The 26,997-nt window shown below is 43.7% G+C and overlaps 1 protein-coding gene across 6 annotated transcripts in view; it reads left to right on the forward strand.

The window, feature by feature from the left end:
- Positions 1–1,292: 1,292 nt before the first annotated feature.
- LOC111874789 (zinc finger protein 608) overlaps positions 1,293–26,997 on the forward strand; it is a 187,969-nt gene continuing 162,264 nt past the window's right edge. For 2 of the 6 annotated variants that reach the window (XM_033755596.1, XM_023870580.2), the window contains exon 1: positions 1,293–2,192. The gene's annotated coding sequence lies outside the window, so the exon portion shown is untranslated. The remainder of the gene's footprint in view (positions 2,193–26,997) is intronic. The other 4 variants (XM_023870581.2, XM_023870584.2, XM_023870582.2 and 1 more) reach the window with 3 other exon arrangements.

The raw sequence follows: 26,997 nt of genomic DNA on the forward strand, positions 1-26,997 counted from the left end.
GTCTTGTTTCGCCTTAATTATTTTAGACTCTTAAGGGACCGTGCTCCCCCCCCCCCCCCCCCNTGGGGGGGGGGGGGTTGCTCCCCACTGTGAGCTTGAGAGCTGCTAGTTGTAACGTACCTTGCCAAGAAACCAAGAGGTGGGGTGGAATGAATACCTGGGCTTCAATAGATTATTTGAGTAAAAGCAGTGTTTACCGTTCGCGCTATTGCAATGTGTAGCCTGTCAAATTACCTGCCAACTTTTCACGTCAGCGCAGTTTTAATAATTTCTGCCTTGTTACAACAAGCAAGAAACAAGTAATCACAACGAACTTGCTTCGATGACGAAAAATAATGTTTCTTTTATATGAACTATGTTTCCGTTTGATGTCAAAACCCGTTGTTCGTCCTGACTATTTCAGCAAAGTACTTCGGTTAAAATTGAAACCATTTGACGTTATTATGACGCTGGTAGAGGGCCAGTTTTTGTGCTAAGGGTTTTTATTTTGATAACTGGTTTCTGGAATGTCCGGTGAGTTGGGTCACGTATATGCGTTTGAGTTTTCACTTAGAACAAATTGGCTAGAATATAGTCACTTAGCTAAGATATCTACTCTTGATATTATTAGGAAAACGGATATATTTTGCCGTCAAGTTAGTTGGAACGGTTAGATAACACGTTTATGAACAGTCCGGTGTCAAGGAATGGAAAAAAAGAAGCCTTGAGAGTCTTTTCTCCATTTATAGGGAATTAATTCATTCAGCTATTTTAAGACAATTTATCTCGGCAGTTTCATATCTTTCTTCTTGAATGATGACGCGTGGCCTACAACCTCTTGTTTCATTGGGTTCATTTCTTTCTCTGACTACATTAATATCGTGAACTCCTCTCTCAGACTGCTGAAGCAATTCGCATTCAAGTACGGCAGAATTTATCGCTTTATACTAACCATGAAAAATCAGCCACCAGTTTGGTTCAACAAAGTACCCAAAGCAATCGGTATTTTGTATTCGGAAATCCATTCCTTCTTTCTTTTTGTATGTGTTTTTATTTCATTGGAATGGGAAGCGGCAAATAAGAAAACGAGTATTTTATGTTACTCTTGAAGGTGAAATGAGTTTTTTTAGTCATTTTCTCCGGCAGATAAAGGCAGACTTCGTCACAACTATACTTTTATACGATGGAGTTCTTAAACTACGATGGCGAATGCTCAATCGAGTCTATGCTAGTGTTATATGGCCGGCCCTGGATTGTGCATAATGGTCGTTGGCTCTCCGCGTGGCTGAGGTATGATGGAACCGTGCCGTGCCGATGATAACCAAGCTGAGCGCAGCGGAGGCCGCGCCATGTGTATAGAGAGTATAGCAGGGAAGCGGGCGGGCATAGTGAGAAAGTGCAGTGTCCGCCATTGAATGGGAAGCTGTGGTGTTTCATTTTTATAGACATTCCTTTTTATTGGATATCGTGGTGTAAATGGAGCCCCAAGAATCTTGCAAACGGAGGTTGGTGTTTGTTCGCTTTGCAATTATTCGTAGCATTTTGTACTTAGCACCAGTAGTTGCTTCGCCCAATAAGAAGGTAATACTCGGTTCCTGAGGTTTCTATGTACCTTGTTTCAGGTGTTGTGTGTGTTTCTGTATGTAAAGACCCGGTGAGTTACATGTTTGGTGTATCGCTTGCTGTCTCGGTGTTTCAAGCGGCCATTTCTGGAAACACGCATTTACCCTGCCGCGTCGCTTTGTCGTCTTTGTTTAGTGAAGCCTCGTAAGGAGAGTGGTGGTGTGATGCCACATGTTTTAACAATTGAGTGATGTGATGTGCTTGGAAAGTAGTGTTTGAAAGTAAGATTTAAGTCGGGTCAGCAAATTAATTTTTGAGTGTATTCTGTGCTGACGTGTGGGTTACACCCGCCGGACACAATGGAATGCTGTTCCATCGCAGTTACGTTGTCGTGTTTATTGGCTGTGCTGTTTAGTATTGAAAGTTACCATTCCTAATCAGTACGAGTGCAGTGACAAAACTAAACTTCTGGGATGTGTAATGACTGACTACGCCCGAAGCTTGGATTCCTCTGCAGTCTCTCCTAGTCACGGATTTCTGCGTGCGGGTACAATTTGAAGACCTAGACAGGAACGTTTCGTCTATAATAATAGACGAAAAAAGGACATCTTCAAGAAGCATCCCACGGTACTTCAAGCTTATATCAGAGGGTACGTGAGGTTGCGTTATCATATTTGTATGCAACTCGGCTGGGGTTATGGAAGGCAGCCGCTCTATGCGGGCTAACACACCGCTCCGCGCTCCTCCCCGCATGTTGGGGGCAGGAACGTTCGATCGAGGGGAGTGAGGGAAGCCATTTTGTTGAGTGGTTTTCAGTTCAGGGTACAGTCAGAAGAAGTATGAAGTGGACGCTATTATTCGTTATTGGGTGTCGAGTAGAGTTACAATATTAATGTTATGATGATCGTAGTAGTAGTTGCAGCTCCAGCTAGGTTTGAAACGTGATTCATGGGGGGGGGGTAGTGTGTGCAGATTGAAATGGATAAATTTAATTATTTTTTTTATCTACAGATTAATGATTGATGTAAAACTTTCAATCATCCAAGTAGATTAAAATATTTTTGCTTATACAAACAATTAATGAGAAACCCATTCTTGTAATATTGCTTTTTCTTTTCTCATGTTTCTCTTACGCATTATTTCTAGACATACCGTATATTCTTTTACTGCTGATGTTGGGTATTTTATTCCTGTACAGACACACACAGCAGTAACTGTTGCATGATGTGTTAGAGCGGATGTTCGGTGTTTGGCGGTTGCTGTCATTGTTGCCATGCGGAATGTTTGTAGATTTTCTTACAGGAGTGTGCTTTGTTCTCTTGCGTTGAAAATTATGGACTTTTCTTCATGTACCGCCATTACTGAGGGCCGTAGGGCATAATTAACCACTGAATTTCTTTCATAATCATATTTAGGAAGTATTGTATGTGTGTTCACAATGCTGTAAGCAGTTTTAATATCTCGTTTGTTGTCACAGTGTTTCAGACGAAACACACATGTAATACAGAAGGTAAAACTCGCTTGCTTGAGCATATTTTCAGAATTCCTTAACAAATGTCAGTTGCAGTTTATGGCATGTTTGATTTGGTTAATGTTGCAGAAGTTTAGTAGTAGTAGGTGACATATGGATGCATACATAAAAGGGCTGAAATATATAGTCACCCTGTTGTAAAGTTGTTGCTTGCTGAGCTATGCGCAGAATTGATATTTTTTTAATTGCTTCTGTGTAACGGTGTTTGAACGGAACCGTGGGTGTGGTTTCAGGGAGTCCTGAAAAGTAGAGATTGCGATAACATATCCAGCCGTGGTGAGCAGCTTTTCATGTTTGTCGCGGTTTTGTAGATAATACGTGTTGAAACTTGTTTTGTCGGGGGAGAGAAATTGCGGTTTTACCATGGAGAAGTTGTTCCCTACGTAGTTCGTAGTGTTATGAGGTGAGGATGTTCAGGCGTCTTACAAGAGCTTTTCAACACGTAGCTCGGTTTTCTCTCTTCGGAGTAGAATGTAAATGTGTGTGAACATACAGGGAGGATTTTTACTTTATTGACCGGATCAACGGTCCTGCGCTTCACGGCGACCGATGCACCGCCGGCTGCGAGGCGCATACGAATTTTGCCGATGACTCAGCATGCCTGATGGCCGATAACGTTCGGAATGAAGTAGTTGCAGTTCACAGACCACGCGAGGTGTTGAAAATGCTGTCCTTTTACACGTAGATATCTTTCGCAATTAATTGTTTTGTTAAAAAACCACAGGTCCAGCAATTCTTGCACTTACAGCACGCCAGACACCAACTTCCACTGGATGGATCGAGACTTCATGGGTTAGATGTGGAGTCTGTGAACTCAGTAGCGATTATTTTGCGTATTTATGTAATCCCGCAAGTGAAACCACGCTTCATCGGAAAAGAATATCAATTACGGATCGATTTCACCTTCGACGACAGGCTGTAGAGAGCAACTACAAAAATGGACCATGTTAGCTGGATCGCGCGGCACAAGGTGTGGATTAGTGTAGTATAGGGTCTAAGCTTCAGCAATTGGGTTGCCCTTCTTGCACTGGACTTTGACACTCCAGTCTCTTGAGCTAGACGTTTCAGTGATTTTGTAGGTGTACAAGTCTGGCCCCCTTTGTCATCTTAATTTATCCTCAGCAAACACTCGGCGTGTTTGTTTTTGTTTCTTGTTTATTAAGAGCCCAGTTCTAAGTTTATTTATCCAATCGTGAATTGTTTGTTTATTGGAAACTCTTGCATCACGAAAAAATACGCCGAAATTTTCGCCGACACTAGCAGTTCCGTATTTCACATAGGTGTCATACAGGAATGCACATTGCTCTGAAGTATACCGCACCATGACGCACCGCACTGTGCACTAACTGTAACTGAGAACAAATGGCTCATGGAACCGATAACTGCTGCATGCTCCCACGCATGAACGGCACTGCCGGCCGTGAAACATAATGCCGTCAAGCAGTCCACAAGTTAATTACTTTCCTTCAATACAAACGTTGTCGTCCATCAGGCATGCTAATTCACCGCTAAAATTCATTTGTGCTTCGCGGCAAGCATCGCACCGGTCACCGTGAAGCGCAGAGCCGTGAAACCGGTCAACAAGGTTAAAAAACTGGCCATATTTATTTTATGTAACGTCATGCAGGACACGTTCATGTGATATCAGAATTTGTTTGCAGTCGCTGAATACGAAGGTGCCAGGAGTGAAATTAAACCAAGATATATAAGCAAACGGCAAACTGCAGAGGTTGAACTTCCCATGCTGGCGTTTGTGAAATGCATTTCGATTTACCTGTTTACTGGCGTTTTGAGTGCCGTAATTCCTAGAAATAAATAAGGCTGTGTTGTTTACAGTCAAGCTTGGTGCCTTCGTCTTTGACAATAAATTCAGTCGTCGGAATGTCACTTGAGAATAATGTACGATAGATGCATATAAAGCACACGTTAGAGGCTTTCTTGGGCCACGCCATAGCTCAAGCGGTTAGTCGCTCGCTTCCCACCTCGGCGGCCCGGGTTTGAGCCTTGGCCTGGTCAAGTGGAGTTTGTGATGGACAAGTGGCGCTGGAGTATGTACTTTCCGAGTACTTAGGTTTCCCCTGCAAATCTTTGTTCACCAGTTGCTCCACAATGACCATCATTTATCATCTGGTCCAGTAGTGGCCTCAGTACCAGGTGGGCCCAGTCTCGCCCCACAAATACTCACTCACTCAGCTGAGCCCTTCTTAGGAAGCTGCCAGTTGTGCAGCTACTCTAGAACTTCCCAGAATTTTATGGAACCCAAAGATTCATAACCGTGTGTACAAGAGCCCTCCACTGGTCCCTATCCTGAGCCAGATGAATCAAATCCATACCATCCCAACCTATCTAAGTAAAGTAAAAAAGTAAAAGTAAAGCTCTCCCTGTCACAGGCCGTGGAGGCCCATAGGGTTGTGAGATGTTGAGGTTCCCACATTTTCTAGACAGTCGGCTCATAGATGACGGTAAGGTTATCAGCCTTACGCGCCGGCCGCTCTTTACCCCCAAGAATATTCAAAGAATATTCTTGCTACTCATTTCTGTTAGAGGCTGAGGCGACCCCGTGTCCATAGTGCGGCTGGAAGGATTAGGTCAATTGAAGAAATCCAGTGATACCATCGGGACTTGAACCCGCGACGTTTCGGCTTGTAGCATAGTGCCTCAACAAAGTACGCTACTGCGTGCCCCCCTATCCATCTAAGATCCATTTTAATATTGTCCACCCTCTACCTCTTATTCTTTCCACCGGTCTCCTTCCTTCCGGCTTTCCCACCAACACCCCATATGCATTCCTCTTCCCATTCGTGCTACATGCCCTGCCAATGGCACCCTCCTTGACTTGATAATTCTAATTATACTTGGAGAAGAGTACAAGTTATGAAGCTCCTCATTATGCATTTTTCTCCAACCTCCTGTCACTTCACCCCTCTTTGGTCCAAATAATATTCTCCTCAACACCCTGTTCTCAAACACCCTCAGTCTCTCTTCCTCCCTTAGTGTCAGAGACCAGATTTCACAACCATACAGAACCACAGGCAGAATTATAGTTTTGTATATAATAATAATAAATAGACGTTTTCTTAGTTCACTGCAGATTTCTGCAACTGCTGTCGAGAAGATTATCAGAATGACAACCATAATTGTACCCATAGAATGTGAGGTTTGTCCGATTGTGTATTGCAAGGTTATTAGCACACGGTGACAGTGGGGGAGAGTCGCCCAATTATGGTGAAATGCAGACCAACTGGAGCGAGAGCCCAAGGACGGCTGCTGAAGGAACTGTCACCTGCCGCCGAAACGGGACAGTTTGATAGTATTGTGTTGTGTAATTGTACAGGGCAGTTATTTGAGAGCCTGCCGCAGATCGTTCGGATGTTCCAGCGAAAGAGATGCCGTTTTCTCCTGTTAATTGTTTCCGCGATGGTCGGAGTCGCAGAGAAATTGACAAGCCTGTAGGCCACAATATAAATAAGGGTAAAGCTCTCACTGTAACGCCGTGGAGGCCCATAGGGTTGTGAGACGTCGAGGCTCCCACATTTTTTAGACAGTCGGCTCATAGATGGCGGCAAGGTTGTCAGCCTTATGCACCGGCCGCTTTACTCCCAGGAAGATTCCTGGTACTCATTTCTGTTAGAGGCTAACTCGACCCCAGGGTCGTAGTATTGTAAGTGGGAGGTGAGTTTGCAGACGGGGAAACATGCACTCGAAATGGGGGTTAGGATCTCCGAGACACCGCACATTATATTGGCGCACTTTTAGTTGTGTTAGGAATTCCAGTGACAGAGTAACCTGTTGAAATTAGTCGGTTTTAGTTTCCGTAGCCACCCCGACTTAGGCCTTCGTCTGATGTTGTGAAAACCGCCCTCTGCTTGGGTTATGTGCTCAGTTCGATCTGTTAGAAGAAGCCATTTTCAGTCTGCTTGTGAAAGATTTCCAAAATTGTTTTAATATAGCGGTAATTGTACGCTGTTCCTCTTCAGCAGATTTTGAGTGTCTTTTTCGTTTATTTTAATCTTTGACATTTAGGATGCGTGTTATATGAAAGAAGCAGCGCACGGAACAATTTCTTTTTATTTCTGCACACGTTTTGCCAGACAGGGCCTCCACTTTTATGCTCTTACAAGCAGGAACGAGAGATTAACGTTCTTTGTGTAGACCGGCAGAACAACCGTAATGCCGATTTTAAACATTACATTACTAAGTCCTTGTGCCTCTTTGTTCATAAAATTGTAGGCGTTGAATTGTTTTACTGCTGCTGTTACAGTGTGACAAATTCCCACATCGTCCTCCTCCCCGGACCTGTTCATGATCCGGAAGAAATAAAGGAAATTCTCTTGGGGTGGAGGGAGAAAAAGGCAATTACAAAGTTTCAGGAGTGCTGTATCATATTGTCGGCTAGGTTTGTCGAGGGAAAATGAAACCTCTTAAATGAGCCGCTAAAAGGAGTAGGCATATTTATTAAACCATTCCGCCTCTGTGGTCTAGTGGTCAGCGTTCCTGGCTACAGCTCCAGAGGTCCGGGTTCGATTCCCGGCGCTACCAGATTTTTTCCACTCAGCCTCGTGATGATAATTGAGGAGCTGTTTCAAGGAAGTAGCGGCTCCGGTCTAGAAAGCCGAAATTGACGGCCGTGGGGATTCGTTGCGCAGAACACGTGACACCCTCTAACCGCAAAAGTTGGCACTAAAGTTCGCCGAGAAGCGGCGGTTGCTCGGTCGGTATAGTTCGCTTGCGGACTGAAATCACGGAGTTCCCTGCAACTCACCAGCTCATATTTTAGGACTAGTGCGACCTACACTTAACGCCTCAAGGTTGCTTATGTTGTTGCTTTTTAGTGCACCACTTTTCGATTTGTACTCTTCGCCAAATATTATTGGGTGGTCATTGTACGCATGAAACATCTTAATAAAAAGGAAACTTGGAAGGAAGAGGTCATACTGGAGACCAAGATGTAGATGGGAGGATGTTATTAAAATGGATCTTAAAAATAGGTCGTGGACATGGACTGGATTCAGGTGGCTCAGATGAGCCCGACGGCTATAGCTTGTAAGATTTCTCGGGCTCCGTAAGAGGCTGGGGAAATTATGACCAACTGAGAACCATCATTTTCTCAAGCAGGATGCTGCAAGTGAAGTTACGAATTTAGGTTTTGCTTGAGCATTGCAGGATTCCTGGAGTGTCCACTGCCACTGCTATGTACATCTCACGTTTAATTACGTTGTGTAAGTCTTCCCTTCAGTAAATCCGATACGAATAGGTTTAACACGGGCGTGACAAGTTACACATTTTAAACAAAGGACGGAGGGAGACATGTTATACCCACTGACCAAGTGCAGCTTGCCCTACCCGGCTGTGCTACCCTCAGCGGGCCACTTTTCGCTTTGTTTCTACCCGAGGGATGTCTCGCAGAAGAAATTCCGTTTGTGTAGTTCTGTACTTGATTCCCGTGTTCTCAGTAGTTTCCCAGCGGACAGTTCCCAAGTCGGATGGATCCAGTCCAGTCCACTGTTTCTACGTATAAGATTCGTTTTAATGCTATTCGCCCATGTACGCCCAGGGCTTGGGCGCGATATGCCGAAATCACTAATTTTGAGAAGTCGGGATTGGAATGCCCTACCGACGCAGGACGCCAGAAGCCGAGAAACGCGCCATCTCGTGCTTAAAGCATTCCAAATAAGCTATCATGTGCCAGGTCTGCCCGACCAGTGCATTGTGAACGGGTTTTGTTAACTGGTGACCAGAGGAGGATGAGATAAGGGGCATGTGTAGCACGCATGTAGGAATGAGAAATTATCAACATTTGGCTCGGGACAAGGGACGAAGCTGTGTGTGTGGCGTAGGCACAGGCATGAGAATATCGTAAAACTTCATCTTGAAGAAGCAGGATGGAAAGACTGAATTGAATTGCCTCAAGATAGTGTCCACTATCGGACGTGGCCGAATATGGTGATCCATCGCGAACAATCTTTAATTCATAAATGTAGCCACCGTGAAGACGGAGACAGCAGGTTCCTTCGAAACGTTGGTATGTGCCATTCCGAAAGGCCCACATCATAACTATCAAGTATTTGTATTGCAGTGTTAGCTGGTGCGTCTTGCCGGAAGTGTGTCCGTGTTGGCCCTCGGCTGCTGCTATACTGAACACTGCAAGGGAGTGGGGGATGCTGAACCACATAGGACATACGATGGAATCCATTCTGAAATGAGGCATTTTAGGGGGCTTGAGAAACGCGCGCAGGAAGCTTTGCAGGCACGAATAAACGGACATCCATCCGGTACGGGGATGGAAACTTATGTGGCCTGCAGGGGTATGCCCTCGAACTTGCCATGGTCGGAAAGATGGCTGAAAAAATTCTGTAGTTCGAAAATGTTAAATAGCTATGAATTACCGTTACTGACTGAGCATCTTATGTATTCGGAAATACATTATTAATAATTAATTTGGGCACGTAATGCTAAACTATTAATTTTATGAACTCTGCCCCCTATCACGAAATTTTTACAGCTTCCTCCCTCTTATATCTAAATATTCTCCTCAGCACCCTCTTTTCAAAAAGACAAACAGTATGTATTCTTCTCTTAATGTAAGACACCAAGTTTTATATCCATATGAAAGACAACATACTGGCCAACACATCCCAACAAAACCCCTGACCTCTTGGACTTCTTCGTTACAAATGGAATTTCTTCAGAATACGTGGATGTGGTACCCAGTTTCGATCTCTCTTCAGATCACACACCAATTGTACCCACTGTCAGTAGTCATGCTATTCACAAAACACCAAGAAATAAAATGCGCAATAAAAAAACATATTGGGAAGAATACAGGATGAAACTACATGAAGATATAAATCTAAATGTGAGACTCAAGAGCCCAATGGAAATCGACAGCGCGCTAACCTCCCTAATCAACACTACAAAACAGGCAACCCAAGTTGCTACACCTAAGATCACCTTCCAAAATAACACAAGGAATGTTCCAATTGAAATTAAAAAACTCATAAGTCAGAAAAGAAGAGCAAGAGCCAGGTGGTATAGAAGTCAAGCACCAACAGATAAAACAACATACAGCCATACAAGTAATGGGCTGAAGTGTAAAATTAAAGAGGCAAGAGAAAGCTCCTTCTCTAACTACATAACCAGCCTCAACAGATATGACAATACCATCTGGAAACCCATCAAACATTTAAAAAACCCAAGACACAGATACATCCTATAAGAAATGAAATGGCGCCGCAAACATTGTGGGCAAGAAGTGATGAAGAAAAAGCAGCAATGTTCGGTGAATATCTTGCTACAGTTTTTACACCATATGATGACCAGACTGATAAAGAAATAGAAAGACAAATATCTGAAAATATGAGCATTATACCAGAAATAATTTTTTTTACAGTTAAAGAAGTGCAGAATGAAATAGCACTCCTAAACTCAAGAAAAGCACCTGGCATTGACGAAGTGACTCCCATAATGTTAAAAGAAATGGGTTAGTACTTCTCACATATATATTTAATGCTATTCTCAAACATAAATACTGGCCAAATTAGCTAAAAACAGCAGAAATAATCCTGATCCTCAAACCAGGCAAAAATTCTAATAGTGTGTCATCATATCGTCCTGTAANGCTAACCTCCCTAATCAACACTACAAAACAGGCAACCCAAGTTGCTACACCTAAGATCACCTTCCAAAATAACACAAGGAATGTTCCAATTGAAATTAAAAAACTCATAAGTCAGAAAAGAAGAGCAAGAGCCAGGTGGTATAGAAGTCAAGCACCAACAGATAAAACAACATACAGCCATACAAGTAATGGGCTGAAGTGTAAAATTAAAGAGGCAAGAGAAAGCTCCTTCTCTAACTACATAACCAGCCTCAACAGATATGACAATACCATCTGGAAACCCATCAAACATTTAAAAAACCCAAGACACAGATACATCCTATAAGAAATGAAATGGCGCCGCAAACATTGTGGGCAAGAAGTGATGAAGAAAAAGCAGCAATGTTCGGTGAATATCTTGCTACAGTTTTTACACCATATGATGACCAGACTGATAAAGAAATAGAAAGACAAATATCTGAAAATATGAGCATTATACCAGAAATAATTTTTTTTACAGTTAAAGAAGTGCAGAATGAAATAGCACTCCTAAACTCAAGAAAAGCACCTGGCATTGACGAAGTGACTCCCATAATGTTAAAAGAAATGGGTTAGTACTTCTCACATATATATTTAATGCTATTCTCAAACATAAATACTGGCCAAATTAGCTAAAAACAGCAGAAATAATCCTGATCCTCAAACCAGGCAAAAATTCTAATAGTGTGTCATCATATCGTCCTGTAAGTATTACTCATCATATCTAAGCTCCTTGAAAGACTTCTCTTAAAAAGAATAAGGTGTGACCCAAACACGAAAGAATGGATACCATCACGTCAATTAGGTTTTAGAGAAAACCACTCCACTGTACAGCAGATACATAAAATAACACACAAAATACATCAAGCAATGGAAAATAAAGAATACTGCACATCATTCTTCCTTGATGCAAGTCCAGGACTACTGTACAAAATCAAAAAATATCTGCCTATCACTTACTTCCACTTACTAAAATCCTATATAAATGGCAGAGAGTTCAGAACGAGAATCAGTGGTAGCATATCTAACAATTTTGCAATAAAATCAGGTATACCACAAGGCAGTGTCTTAGGCCCATTACTTTATTTACTGTATACAGTAGACCTACCAGTCAATGCCAACGCAACAGTGGGCACATTTGCGGATGATACCGCGATCCTCTCAGCCAACACAGATCCAGCAATAGCTACCTTCATTTTGCAAAATCATCTAAATCAAATACAAGAGTGGACAAATACATGGAAAATAAAAAATCAACGAAACCAAGTCAGTGCAAGTAAACTTCAGTCTAAGAAGAGAACAATGTCCTGCAGTTTTCTTTAATAAAATGCAAATACCTGAGTTACCCAGCACAAAATACTTAGGTATTCATGTAGACAACCATCTAACCTTAAAGGAACACATTACTAAAAAACGCAAACAGATTGATTTAAAAATCAAGGATATGCATTGGTTAATTGGAAGAAATTCCAAACTCTCATTAGACAACAAAATCTTACTTTACAAAACAATAAGAAAACCAGTTTGGGTATATGGAGTGGAAATATGGGGATGTGCAAGCAAAACCAGTATTTCCATAATCCAAAGATGTCAGTCAAAGATACTACGTATGATTACTAACGCCTCATGGTATGTTTCCAATATAACACTCCATGAATACCTGAAAGTGCCGCTAGTGAAGGAAGTCATAAAAGGGAAAAGCACAAGATACCTCAACAAAATAGGACATGAGAACGTACTAATTCAACCGTTACTGGAACCTCACACTGGACGAAGACTGAAAAGGAATTGGCCAGCCGACCTGAGAGAGGGTTAAGGAGGACTTATCTCTGGATAAGCCCTCTCCACGTCACGAAGAATACTACAGCAAATTAGCTTATAGAATCAAATGTAATTCTGATTGTAAGATTTGAGGCTTTCACGGCGGTGACTATACAACACGGTGCCAAATCCCAGAAGACTGCTTTCTTCGTAATTCTGATTGCTAATATTATATAATAAAAAAATCATATGAAAGACAGGACGCGGTGGCATAGATGGTTGAGGCACTATGCTACCAGCTGGAAGGTCGCGGGATCGAATCCCGATGAGGTGGATTTTTTCAATTTACCTAATCCTTCCAGCCGCAGAATGGCCCTGGGGTCGACCCAGCTTCTAACAAATGAGTACCAGGAATATTCCTGGGGGTGAAGGGCGGCCGGCGCGTAAGGCTGACAACCTCACCGCCATCTGTGAGCCGAATGTGGGAGCCTCGACGTCTCACAACCCTGTGGGCTTCACGGCCTGTTACAGGGATGCCTTTACCTTTATGAAAGACGGGAAGAAAATAGTTACTTGCTTTTAATCGTATCATTTTTAGACGAGAGACTGGTAGACCGAAGATTCAGAACTGAGTGTTAGCAAGCATTTCCCGCAGAAACTGTGAAGACCTTGGGTTCTGTTTCGAACGCCTCGCCCCTCGTGATGACGGAACAGATTGGGACAGTTGGCAGTAAGGTTGGAAGATGCGTGCTAAAGCATAAAGGAAGAAAGAGATGTGTGTGTATGCAACGGATGTACACGGAGCAGTGGAAGGAAGAAATAAGCAGAGTGAGTGCCCTGTTGATTTGCTGTTATGTGCGTGTATGTGTGTGTGTGTATTTTTACTGCCGTAATAATATGACGTGCCCATCATGGTGGCCGCGCGGTCTAAGGCATGAAGCGTCTTCGCCTGCTCGAACACCGGGGTCGAATCCCACCCGAGTCATGGATGTCTGCGTGCGTTTTTTCTGCGTTTGTGTTCTGTGTGTAGGTAGCTGCCTTGCTACGGGCTGAACTCCTGTTCAAGGAGTCCACCCGATCGTGTATAGGAGTAAGAAACACATATTCAATTGAATATTACATCGTTTGTATCCAGAATTGTTGCCGTATGATGGAATTTTCACCTGTCATTTCGCCTTAATAAATCCAGATGACGAATTTTCACGAAACTTTGTGTGAAGATCGTGTCAATAATACAGACATGTTGTGCGAAATTCTGAGATGGTGACATTGTACCCACTTAATGTAAGGGCCTGTGATTTTCTGTGTTAATTGAGCCTGAATGGGACATTTTGTTGAGACCGTCTTTTGTAGAAGTTTTGCATTTGCGCCTACCAGTCAGTTTTCGTATGTTTCCCCTGTATTACATTTCTCCGGGGCCTAAAGCGGCAGGGGCGATACGTTAACCACTCACCTTTATCTGTTGCCGAGGTTAAGAATGGTGGAGCGCTACCTCCACTCCTTCATACGTCTTCATGGCATGGTGTGTAGTTTGGAGATAACTTTACCTTCACTGTATTATACAGTATATTTTTGTTAAAATACTGTGAAAATGTGGGAACCTCAACATCTCATAACCCTATGGGCCTTCACGGCCTGGTACAGGGATAGCTTTACTTTTTTTACTTTTACTGTACTTATTTCTGGAATAAGGCCGTAGTAGATAGTTGCGATGTTCTGTACTGCACCAACAGTTTGTGTGTGTGTGTGTGGCTCAAGAGGTTCATTACGGTCATTTACCGCGCAGGGTCCCACAAATAGACCCACTACGCCATCCTCCTGTGAAGGTTCGTGACAGTGGCTGATTCATTGTACTAATATGTTGGACGTTTTCCATTGTCGGAGGTAGGGTATTGTGCTGTATTTTAAAAAGAGTTTACGTGACGTTTCGGGAGTTAGCTGTGTTCTCTCCTTCAGGTGATTGGAAGCCATTATACTGACATCTGTTATTACATACTTCTTCGCTTCGTGTCTCGCAGCTCAGTAAAATTGAGTAAGAGGGGGGGGGAGGCAAATACAAATTGCAGGTATCAGGAAGCTCTTCTAAACGAGTATTTTTCATGACAGTGGCATTTGGAGACAGAGTGACTTGACTGATTCAGCTACCGGCAGAATTGGTACTGCTGTTATAACGGCCATCGGGATTCGTTGCGCTGACCACGCGACACTCTGTATCCGCTAAAGTTGGGACTAACATCGCCGATAAGCGGCGATCGCTCGGTCGGTATAGTTCGCTTGCGGACTAAAGCCACGGAGTTTTTTTATGGTATGGCGTGTAGGCAGGCATGTTCTGAACCCCCGCCACTAGTGCAACGATGGCCACAGCGATAGTACTCGCAGCCAGCTCGTGCGCTCTCATAATCTCACCCAGGGCTATTACATTGTTACATAGAGAGATTGCTGACGATAGTTGGAATCGAAAGCAAGCCTTTCGAATACCATTCTGCCCTATTATTCAGAAGGACCCGGGCAGGGTTAAAAATTAAATTTGCAGTATAACTGTTCGGCGTGGACCACCAATACCAGATTTAATCTGGGTCTGTCGAATGGTTTAGGAGACGAAGCTTGCAAGCGGACGGTCACCGTGTCACCATTATGAACTTGACACAACAACGCATCTTGCTGTTTGTGTGTCTGTCTTCCCCTTCCTAACAACCCAGAATAGTGGCGCCACAAGAGACGGCCGTTGCTAGGCTACGGCTTGGTAAACACATTCCCGCTGTAACGAATATTCATGCTACAGTAGAACTGTGGAACACAATGCTTTCTATGCACACGGTGACGTCAGATAGTATGTAGTGAAAGGAAGGTAGGCGATTAGTTTATTTTTAATTATGTTATATTTATTGCTTACGGTCCTTTGTGTGCTATGCAAGTAAAGTGTGTTGGTTTACGTATGTTTTGAGATCTGTTTTACTTGTGTAATACAAAACTAATTTTGCCTGTGGTTCCGTATGGGTGTGGAACTTTGACATTAAGGGAGGAACATAGACTGAGGGTATTTGAGAACAGGGTGTTGAGAATATTTGGACCGAAGAGGGATGAAGTGACGGGAGGTTGGAGAGAACTACGTTACATAATGAGGAGCTTCGTAACTTGTAGGAGTAGGGTATGAAGGAGGGAACTGGTTTCAGGCGTCTGTCAGTTTGAGGGTCCATGTGACCTTGTTTCGCAAATGCTTCACGTTTATTGACCAGATGAGTAAAGACCTTGTACCATGAAATATTCGTAATGCTGTAGCGAAACGTAGGAATGTAAGCTGCAGTTCCTTTTTTGGTGTACCAGACGTGGCATGAGGACAGAACAGCAGTAGGCTTCAGTGCTACAGCATGAGTGACACAATGGGATCTCACCCTGAAGAAGTGCTCATGTTCTCATATCATTGCGGTGAGAAAACTGAGCAAACAGACGTGATGTAATTGTACATTATTATATACGACATGCACAGATTTGCAGATACGGTCGAAGTCCGCGCATTGTCTCAACCGTAAAGAGTAGTTTGTTTTGTTTTTGAATGTGATCAGCCGACCTATACATTATGCAGGAATTTTTCCCGTGTTTAGTGGACCTGGGTTCGAGTTTATTCGGTGACATATCAGTGATGAAGGCTGGGGTTTACTTCAGAATTTTGTAGTTCCTTTTGCCGCTCGCTCGTAACACAGTTGCATGTGTAAACAGTCGAGGCCATCCATGGAAAGCAGAACTCATCTGTCCTTTATGAACGAACCTAAAGGTATATCACCGTGTTCGTGAAGTCCCGTCATTACACCAGAGGAACGAAGCCCACATATTCAGACTAAGTATTAGGGTCTGACTATTTCCGGAGGTCCCATTTTCCTCGAGGCATTGTATTAATTTCATATTTGCTCCCATGGATAGGGACATGTACATATTGAGGCGCGTCCACATTACTCGTGCTCGTGCTCGCAAGGCTTGTGCTCGTCGGGAGACTCGTCTGGCTTTTACTTGTGTTCGCAAATCTTCGTCCACACTACTTCACTTGCTCGCCAGGCTTGGGCGCGTGAGGATCCGTATATTTACTCGTAGTGTGTATAGGCTGTAGTCGTATTTTAATTTATTGGCTATAGTTTTTAAATTAAAAATTAAAAATTTGCTTGCCTCGTGACTTGTCATATTGTCCACATTACACGCGAGCATAGCGAGTCACACGAGCACGCTTTGCGCTCAGCCTTGATATAATAACCATCCTAACAGCGCTAGGTAAGGCGTTCATACTGTTAAAATTCTCGTGTTTTAATTTTGTCGTTTAACTGTAGTCTGCAGTCATTGCTCACTCTGGTTCCTCGCTCGCTGATTTTTTATTTTTTCTTCTACCCTGAAGATGGAGGCGATACGTTCCTCCGAAACGTCGGTTTATACAATATCTACACGGCGCTACACCCCAGAAGACGGCATCCTTCATAGTCACCGCCGTTAAAATCTTACATAAGTTGAAATGGATTCACACGCAGACATCGTGGTTTTCTCGTGAGTATTCCTGCTCTGTAAGAAAGAACAATGAGCTGAAAGCTGTAAAACTACCCGAAGTAATTTCTGAGGAAAACCACTGTTGCATTCAGTTACGTAGAGAATATTGCCTAACTCATCTCTCAAGGCTAACTCCATATGAACACGTCTTTATTGAGGATTGGCGTGGATTCCGACGCAGTGGATCACCTGCTGATCCAGTAGGGAGTACAGTGAGGCTTTTTGTAACAGTAACATGAGAATCTGAAGGGACGTTTTTACGACATTCTCAAAGAATCTGGTAAAGCAGCCTCGTAGTTACAGCGTTCAGGCAATTTAAAATGTGTTTATACGAAACCAGTAGTTGGTTCCCAAACTGCTCCGCGCAATCCAGGGGCCTCGTGGAGGGTTTTCTAATTACGAATTTCAAATATACAGCATATTCGAGCAAGAAATCGGAGAAATAGGAAGTTGCTTTAATTGTGATATACCTTAATTTTCATTGTTGATGGTAAAAATGTTTACGAAACTCACTGTAGCTGCGTGCTTGCCGCGGCAAATAAAAAGCAGTAGCCGTTCTACATTGTTGCATGTACCTCAGAGACGGAGTCTGTTGTCTCGAACAGACAGTTTAATTTTGTGGAGTTGCCGTGTCGCATCGGCATTGTCTTATCAATAAGTAATGGTTATTTTGCTCTTAATTTCCGTAACTTTATTCGTTGAAGTAACGTGCCACCATTTCTGGCGTTAAACAGACCATGAACCAATTTGGGAAGCGAGTCAGTGACTTAGCACCAGTTGCTTTGATGCACACATAAACGTCATCATTGCATGACGTCACCGCTGCAGGTGCAATAGGCAGATGTTAAAGAGAGGCAGAACGTGAGAATGTGGACTGGATTAATCTGGCTTGGAGTAGCGTCCTGGGGGGGGGGCTCTTATGTCCACCTAATGAAACTTATGGTTTTAGTAAAGGCCTTAAATGTATTGTTACGTGTATTAATGACTGGTAGACGGGGTTTGGATCGGAGAATCGATTTTATTAGATATTCACCAGTCATAAATACAAATAATTATAACATTTCCAAGATCACTGTAATTATAGAACCGGGCCCTGGGGTTTACTCAGCCTCTAACAGAAATGAGTACCAGGAATTAATTATATGATTTTCCTGGGGAGTGAAGCGGGGCTGGCGCGTAAGGCTGACAACCTTACCGCCATCTTTGAGCCGACTGTCAAGGTAATGTGGGACCCTCAACGTCTCACAACCCTATGGGCCTTCACGGCCTGTTACAGGGATAGCTTTACTTTTTTTTCTACTTTTTGTAGCACATAAATTAAGTCTTCCATATCTGCCTTAAGTAGTCGTTGCTGGGTAACATATCTTAAAAATTGTTATTCTGCTGCAAAGCTTTCCATATCCGTTTCCTGTCAACGGATTTTAACACAGGAACTGAAACTGTCACGGGAGCCGGGATAGCGTAGTCCGTATAGCGAATGGCTGCAAGCTTCACGACGGTGGGGTTGGAGTTCGAGTCCCTGTAGGTCAAGAATTTTCACTTCTCCACGTCGCCCATACCAGCTCTGGGTACAGAGAACCCAGTTCCTATTTTTGCTTGGCGCAGACCACATAGAAAACATAGTTTCCCCTGTATTGTTGCATGTTGGGAAGTCTTTACTGAGCCGTTCCCTGGCAATGCTTTCATCAAATCTGTTACAGTATTTACTAGCTAAGAGTCCATTAAAAAAGGTAAGCTATCCCTGTAACAGGCCATGGAGGACCATAGGGTTGTGAGACGTTGAGGGTCCCACATTATCTAGACAATCGGATCACAGATGGCGGTAAGGTTGTCAGCCTTACGCGCCGGCCTCCCGTTACCCCCCAGGAAGATTCCTGGTACTCATTTTTGTTAGAGGCTGAGTCGACCCAAGGGCCGTAGTGCGGCTGGAAGGATTAGGTCCATTGAAAAAATCCACCTCATCGGGACTCGAACCCGCGAACTTCCAGCTTGTAACATAGTGCCTTCACCAAATACGCTACCGCGCACCCCAGCTAGGAGTCTGTTAGCTTCTAAAAGACTTTGTTTCCTTGAATTAAATAAATTCATATGATTCTAGTAACTACATAATAAATTTCGTGGGAGCCGGGATAGCGCAGTCGGTATAGTGACTGGCTGCGGGACACACGATCGAAGGGTTGGAGTTCGAGTCCCGGCAGGGTCAAGAATTGTCTCTTCTTCAAATCGTTTGACAGGCTCTGTGGTCAATCCAACCTATCCAATGGGAACTGGGGGCTCTTTCCCCTAAGGTAAAGCGACCGGAGCGTGAAGCTGACCCCTTACCTCCAGCTAGTGTCGAGGTCAAGGAAATTTGGATCTATACATCCATTCCCTAATACATCTTCATGGCGTGTGCTTAATTAGTTAAGCACGGGCGAAACTTTACCGTTACAACTGATGTGTAGTATTCCAGTTTTGTCGTTTGAGGCGAAATGTTCTCCGATAAACTAATTAGAGGCAAGTATCCTGCTATAGGCAGGCCTTTACCGAAACATGTCCAGTTGCAACTATTCTAAACACTTTGATGACATTTGTGTGTGCGTAGGTACTACCAAAGGGCTGCCGTGAATGCAGGTGCATTGTGTTCAGCCATTAATGAGTGCTTGCCAGAGTTTGCATACTCGGGCCAGCTGGAATGCCTGCAGTGGTATTCAAGCCAAATAGTGCTGATGGTGGACGTTAAATGAAAACTGAAACCAAACAACAAACGTAGATTATATACGAACAGTAGAGGTAATTTTATAAAATATATTGACAATATAACGGTACAGTAGGTTTGGCATATTTTATTTTTCTTCGAAATAGCCCAAGTTTTCAAGTAGGTTTTGAGTATCATATAGAGTAGAGGTTATATTGAACCAGTGTACCAAATTAGAATTAACAAACTTTCCTGTAGAACCCACAATTAAAAAATGGCCAAGTATCTGTGCTTTATTAAGCATCACGCCTTGTGGGAGAGTGGAGTTATAGCTCCACCATTCTCTACTTCGGTTAGCTTCATGCTCCAGCCGCCTTAATCTCGCAGTACCCGTTGGATAGGAGGCTGAGAGCCGGTCTGGACGCTCTGGAGTACAGAAAAGTTTCTTTCCCTTGCCGGGTATCGAACTCCGGCCGTCCAGCCCGTAACTTGTCGCTATACCGAGATATCCCGGCTGCTTGTAGAAGCAGAGCGTCTAGTTCTATGAAAACCCGATAAGTGAAACTGTAGGAGGCCAAGCACGGCCTCATCAGTATGCACTGCGCGCACAGAGAGCACATGGACTGCAAATGTAATATTGTGCCTTTGAAACGATGGGTTTATCCACGGTTTTGTGGTGCTGTATACTGCCTTACTTGTGCACGAGCAACGGCGCACTGATCCCAGTATTCTGGGTGTAACGCCTCTGATTTTAGACTTTGGTTCTAGGCTCTCCGTTGCGCCGTGGGACCCGGGATAGCCCAGGTTTAACTCCCGGCCCGTAACGTCTGGTGTCCACAGTGGGTACCGGTGGCTGTTTCCGGGGGGGGGGGGGAGAAGTGGAAGGGGCATGAAGCCGACCACTTGCCTCTATCTGTTTCAAGAGGTTAAGAATGACTCTTACCGTACATCTTTATATGGAGTTTTGCTTAATTAATTGAGCCCGGCGATAGATTTACCTGTTATTTTATTACGCTGTGCTGTAGAGATTGCAAATTGCGGTTTGCATTACACATCGACGTAGGTCCACAGTAAGTTATTTAGGTAGAATCTCAGTATTGTGTTTTGTCTTTTAGTTTATTTAACGACGCTTTACAGCCGCATAGGTTGTCTTCGTAATCATATAGGAGAAACGTGGGGCATTATGTTCTGTGATGTACAGAAATAAGGAAATGATAGTTATTTTCAGACTTCTGTGATGGAATCCCGAAGGTTGAGTCATTACAGCGAATATCAAGAGTTAGCCACTTGACAGAATTCTGAGCCAGATCTACCGTCTCCGACTGTCAGACCCATTTTCTTAAGATTTGACCAGAAATTATCGAATGTCCTCGCAGTGACCATTTTTAAAGCTTTCGTCATCGTTTCTCGCAAGCTAGGATAGTATATCTACCCTGTTGTAGTCTCCTTGGGTTGTTAAGACGTCGAGGCTTCCACATTTCTAGACAGTCAGCTCACAGATGGCGGTGAGGTCAGCCTTACCCGTCGGCCACCCTTTACCGCCCAGGACGATTCCTGGTATTCATTTCTGTTAGAGGCTGAGTCGACCCCAGGACCATAGTGCAGCTGGAAGGATTAGGTAAATTGAAAAAATCCACCTCATCGGCACTCGAACCCGCGACCTTCCAGCTTGTAACAGTGCGTCAACCAACTGCCCTACCGCATGCCCCTCAATGATGTCGGTACCTCGGAAGTACTAGTAGTTATTTTAAAATAAACTCGGTCCAATAATTGGGAGCAGTGTCTAACGTGCCCGCCATGTAGGAACCTTTATGCACCTGATGACGGAGACATGCAGGTGCTTGAGGGAACCAAAGACCATGGACAGTATCCAAGACAAACTTTGTCCAAAGTAAGTTCGAGGACACATCATACCTTCAGTAAGCAACCTGACTGAAGAAAAGCCCCTTGTGTTGAGTGAGCTCTCCGGCATGGTGATTTCCGTACCCATCGCATGTTAATTACAATCAAGTAACCGAATGATGACGTAATGATTTGTGTTACTGTCTGATTATTTTTTTTTTNTGTACCTCATCGGCACTGGAACCCGCGACCTTCCAGCTTGTAACAGTGCGTCAACCAACTGCCCTACCGCATGCCCCTCAATGATGTCGGTACCTCGGAAGTACTAGTAGTTATTTTAAAATAAACTCGGTCCAATAATTGGGAGCAGTGTCTAACGTGCCCGCCATGTAGGAACCTTTATGCACCTGATGACGGAGACATGCAGGTGCTTGAGGGAACCAAAGACCATGGACAGTATCCAAGACAAACTTTGTCCAAAGTAAGTTCGAGGACACATCATACCTTCAGTAAGCAACCTGACTGAAGAAAAGCCCCTTGTGTTGAGTGAGCTCTCCGGCATGGTGATTTCCGTACCCATCGCATGTTAATTACAATCAAGTAACCGAATGATGACGTAATGATTTGTGTTACTGTCTGATTATTTTTTTTTTTCCTTGGCACTACAGCCCCAGTGGGTCTAGGCCTACCTCCATGAACTCCGTTCACGTCTGATGATTACTCGGCCAAAATAATGTTTTAGGTACAGAATACTAGGCGTGTTTAATGTATAATTTCGGCGTTTGGGTTTTAGTTGCATCGCTTGTTGATGTTTCAACGTTTCGGCGCACATTATAGTTGCCATTTCCGCAACTGGTGTCTGCGTGTAGTGCCGAAACGCCGAACATATGCAGCACACGACGCGGCACGGCCCCGAAAGCCAAGTTCACAGTAGGCACAGACCTTGATAAACTGCGTTGTCGTGAGGATTACCGACGTCTGATGCGGCGCAGTGTACATACGTATCTCTGCACTTCAGTAGCGCGCAGGGAACAAAGTAGCCTGGCTTTCTTGGTTCGGTTCCCGAATCTGCGAAGGGTGCCAGCAGTAACCCTTGCTGCAGATTCCGTCTTGTGCGATGTGGTTCTGTCCGAGTACACGTGTCCCGTCCCAGAAGACGGTAATGTTCAGACATACAAGAATGCCGTTTTCTGGGATGTGGCGCCGTGTAGACCATGTGTAAACCGACGTTCCTCTGAAACGTCGGTTCACACAAAATTACCAGTCTGCAGCCACTTGTTCACGCTCGTTCTTCGTGGATTTTTGTACCCTGAAGATGGAAGCGATACGTTCCTCCGAAACGTCGGTTCATACAAGGTCTACACCGCGACACATCCCAGAAGACGGCATTATTCATAGTCACCGCCGTGAAAACCTCAAATCGTACACACTTAGACATACACTTTTTGGGGCTTAGGAAACAAGAATAGTTGATTCTTTCAACTGACAGTCTGTGAGTGCTATTATAGCGTTTTACGTTTTGCTTGACCCTTTTGTAAAGCACAGGATTGTTAATGCGATTGAGGCCCCTCTCCCCTTTTTGTGATCTTGATGTAACGGGATGGTCACGTGAAGAGGGGCGCGTTATGATCTGTTTTCATTCCGGGCCCAGAATTCACTCAGGCTTCGGGTCTTGTCCTAATTGAGCGCAATTAAACGCCGATCCCGCACCCTCTGCTTGCCTGTACTTTCTCTTTTTGTCAGCTTCGTGTGTCGGGAACCAGTCAGCCACTTCTCAGAATGAAATTAACCGGTGTGTGTGTACTGCATTTGTTGATCATACTGTATGATTATTTGATGGAGTTATTATTTCATTATTTTGAACTCTCCTCTGTAAAGTCTGTTTATTTGTTCTCCTTTACCGGGGGTGTTTTATGTCTGATGAAATGTTCACGAAAATGTGCGTTTTGGCGCAGTTTCGAAAGTTGCTCTTTCATGCAGCCTCTGTTTATTTGGGAACATGCTCGAAGATTAATATCGCAGTAATACGTTTTTGTCGTCTGCTAGCTGTGAATAAGCATGAAAAATAATGTTCAAGGACAAGTCAGACAAGCCTGTATCACGCTGATATCTGTGCCCCTTTCGTTTGGGTTACATGGCTAGACGATGTTATTAAGGGAACCGGACCCGAGGCGAAGACTTCTTGATGGACGCAGTCGTGTCGCAAGGCGGTTGCCGAACCGTTTGCCATTGGTTGCACTGGTTTCCATTATACACTCTTCTTTTACGTCATTGACGCCGAAGATTTTTTCGGGTGATAGGCTGTAATGTCGAACTTTAACAACCGACTGAATTTATAACCCAACAAAACGTTCCGTGTGTTAACAAGCTCCATGGAGCACAGCTTGAGAAGCAAATAGCCGCTCAGTTAGCCAGGAAATGTCCCATCTTGCTTTATTATGCCCACAAGAGTCATCCCCCGCCCCTGTCACAACATCCGAACATCTCCATCCACCCCTTGTTTTATGTACGGTGTCTGCATCGTTAGGAATGCAAACCGTTTGTTACTAATGGAACTAAACATTGTCCTGCAGTTTACTAACGATACTCGTCAAAAATTTTCAGTTCATGCTTTTAGATAACATACCGTATGTCCATTACAGATATTGGTGTACAAGTTATGAAGACGGTGTTATTTCTGGGAGCCCAAAATATATGTTACATTTCAGGTTAAATGCGGAGATACCCAACATTAAAGCAACTTTTGGACAAGATGATCATTATACCGCAAACTTCTGTTCATTTCTTTAATTTAGAAATGGGCAGCGTTTTCATTGAAGGGCGTAATGAGAAGTTAACGTGTGTTTTGCCGAGCCAGTGGAGAAATAAGCATTGTCACGTGTACTTGTAGACGGGTTTTGGATTGGTGAATCGATTTATTGGATACTCACAAGTCGTAACTTCAAATAACTATAACGCCCTCAAGATTACTGCTGCAACTATAACACAAAATGAATTCCTCTGCGTCTGTTTGTAGTTCTGCTTGATAACACTTCAACTACTGAATCCTCAATCCTCAATCCTCAATCCTGAGGAACTCCATGCCTGTCTGAATCTCAGACTGAACTAACTTCACGCGGACCGAATATAGAACACCCAGTCGGACAGTTGATTCCTCTGTTATTTTCTCTTGCCACGAAACGTGTGACAATCTCCTGGAAACGCGTTGATTTATTGAAGCGTATTCGTTGCCGCGGAAATGTGTTTCAGCTAGCCGTTGTCTAGCAACAGACGTCTTTTCTGTCCTTTCTGACGTTCAGGCGCCACGTCACAATATTTTCAAACACATTTTCAGAATCGACGGAAACGAAGGACTGCTTGAATAATATGGTCCATTATCAGTAATTCACAAAATGAATGCGAAGGGTAGTGCTACGATGCTGACAAGTTCATCCAATATTTTGTTTAAATGTTTACGCTACAGTGCGTAGAACCTCAGCCAAATTCACGTGGACGCAAAAAATTGCTATCGTCTTTTTAGATTGCTTGAAATTGCAGTGTTTGCAAACACATAATAGTCCTTCACCCCAGATCCATAAAGATGGAGGCGGTCAGTTCCGCCGAAACATTGATGCATGTTTACCAATCTGTACTGTATCATCCCAGAAGGCCGTTGCCCGAATCAGTGAGGTAGTTCCCGGCATTTTAATCTGTTCACAAACGTTCGCAGCTAAGCCTGCCAAGGCTATTGCATAATGTCACATAAGAGAGAGCGTTTGTATTTCGCCAGGTGTGAAACAGTTGCTGTGATGTGAGTTCACATTGTAATGAATGTAGAGTCAGTTGGTACGTCTGTGCAGTTGCACATTCTGTCCAGTCGTACATTGGTTACACCTTTTGAGTGATGTGCGTATTTCCAGTCGGCCATTTTGTAGATGTTTCTTGCCATTCTCAAACCTTCGGCCCTAACGTGTTAGGCCCTCTAGCCTGTTCGGATGCAGAATTATTCTGAAAGAGCAATACTTTATAAACATTTGACTCTATGCCTTTGACTGGGACGCACACACCACAACGCTTCTGCTTGCACAGGACCAAATAATAAGAACAGTTGCACATACATCCATGCCTCGAGCGAGATTCGAACCCGCAGCATCAGTGGTCACAGTTTGGTGGTATCTTGCCATTTCAAGGCCTGTAGGTATTTACGCAGGAGGGGAGGGAAGGCCGGAGAAGAGGGTGCCATCATTGTCTCGGGCGAGTTTCGAACCCAGTTGCATAGCGGCTCGGCATTGTATTCACCACAGTATGTATATCATGGCACCTGAGCCCGTTGCTAGACAACGTCTCAGTAAAAACGTTACTGCTACAACGAACACGCATCAGTATAAGAACGGTTGAGCGTGTCTTTTTCCGTGCGGTCTATGTATGAGAGGAAAGTAGGCGATTGGTTCTTCCCAGAACTTCTAATTAATTTGCTTTGGAATAAATGGCCAGAGTTGCGTGAGGATAAATTCTCCCTTTCAGAGTACGAATTGTTCCTTGAATGAAGCAGTGATCGCCATATTGTCTGCAGTTTATCATTTGATTTTTCATAAATGTTTAACGAGTGTTTATGTCGCCACAATTAGATTTTCCTTGGTGATACTAGAATTATTTTTCCTAGTTAAGGAGCTTTCGGAGCTGCATAGATTATACGGATAGCTTGTAACGTAATGGCGATTCGGAAGAATTTGGAAGAATGTGGTCGAGTTCGGTTTTAAGGTACCATCCTAGCATTTAATGCAGGATAGCCAGCCTTTAGGACAAGTATTGGTCCATGGCATTCCGTGGCAGGTGTGCCAACAGTAACGGGAAGTGCTTTTTGCCTCGAGCCTACAGGGCTCTTACAACGCAGTCCACAATTAGAAATGCCCAGATTAATGCTGTTGAAAGGTATAATTGTGTAAAGCATTTAGTAATTCATAGAAACTATGCCTTTCAAGCTTTACGTACAGAGAATCCAAATTATCCTTAGATGGGCCGTATAAAAATTCGTTCGCTATTGCCTTGTCCACTGCTGGCCGCCGAATCGCCCCTTGTTGGCTTATCGTGACAGCGCTGCTTGTTCAGCATGGTTAGTTATCCTTGAGATAAGTACAAACAGTTTCCAGTGTTGTGAAATAGTGTTGCAAAATGAAATACAGCGTTGAATATAAATTATTCATATACGATACCTTTGTGCAGAGTTCTTCATGTAGGAAATTCTGTAGAAAGTTTCGCAGGAAGTATCTTAAGAACGCAGCAATGTCTTAACAAAATTATGTTGTACAAGATCTGTAGTGGACAAAAAGAAATCACGAACTAAAGGAGAACTTGACGATGTGGGTACTCGATTAGAAGCAAACCCAAAGAAATCGCTACGTCTTTTGGCTCTTCATTGTGGGAAGTGCAGCTTAGGTTGGTACACAGTTACTAAATTTACGGCCTTACAGAGCTACAGTGGTACATAGCGTTTTGTCTCCA

This window comes from Cryptotermes secundus, unplaced genomic scaffold, assembly GCF_002891405.2.
Source record: "Cryptotermes secundus unplaced genomic scaffold, Csec_1.0 scaffold1035, whole genome shotgun sequence".
NCBI lineage: Eukaryota > Metazoa > Arthropoda > Insecta > Blattodea > Kalotermitidae > Cryptotermes > Cryptotermes secundus.